The sequence below is a fragment of the Penaeus monodon genome, chromosome 22, assembly GCF_015228065.2.
Source record: "Penaeus monodon isolate SGIC_2016 chromosome 22, NSTDA_Pmon_1, whole genome shotgun sequence".
NCBI lineage: Eukaryota > Metazoa > Arthropoda > Malacostraca > Decapoda > Penaeidae > Penaeus > Penaeus monodon.
In genome coordinates, this window is record NC_051407.1 from 41,067,783 (window position 1) to 41,068,144 (window position 362).

Consider the following 362-nt stretch of genomic DNA (forward strand, 5'->3'; position numbering starts at 1 on the left):
AGAAAAAAAAATAGATATATATAAAAATATATAGGAAATTTTAAAAGGAAATATAAAAAAAAAAAAGAATTTTAAAGATAAAAGTAATAAAAGAAATAAAATAAAAAAACCTTTAAAATATTAATATATATAATAAATTTTTTAAATATATATATATGTATAATTTATATAAAATATAAGGGTAAAAATAATATAGATAGATATAATTAAAAATATATAATATATATTAAAATATGATATATACAAGGGTGGTTAGAAAATTTTATTATATATATTAATTATAAAATGCATAATACATTTTTTACATTTAATATTTAAATAGATAAAAACAAAATAAACATATAATAAAAAAAAAAACCCCC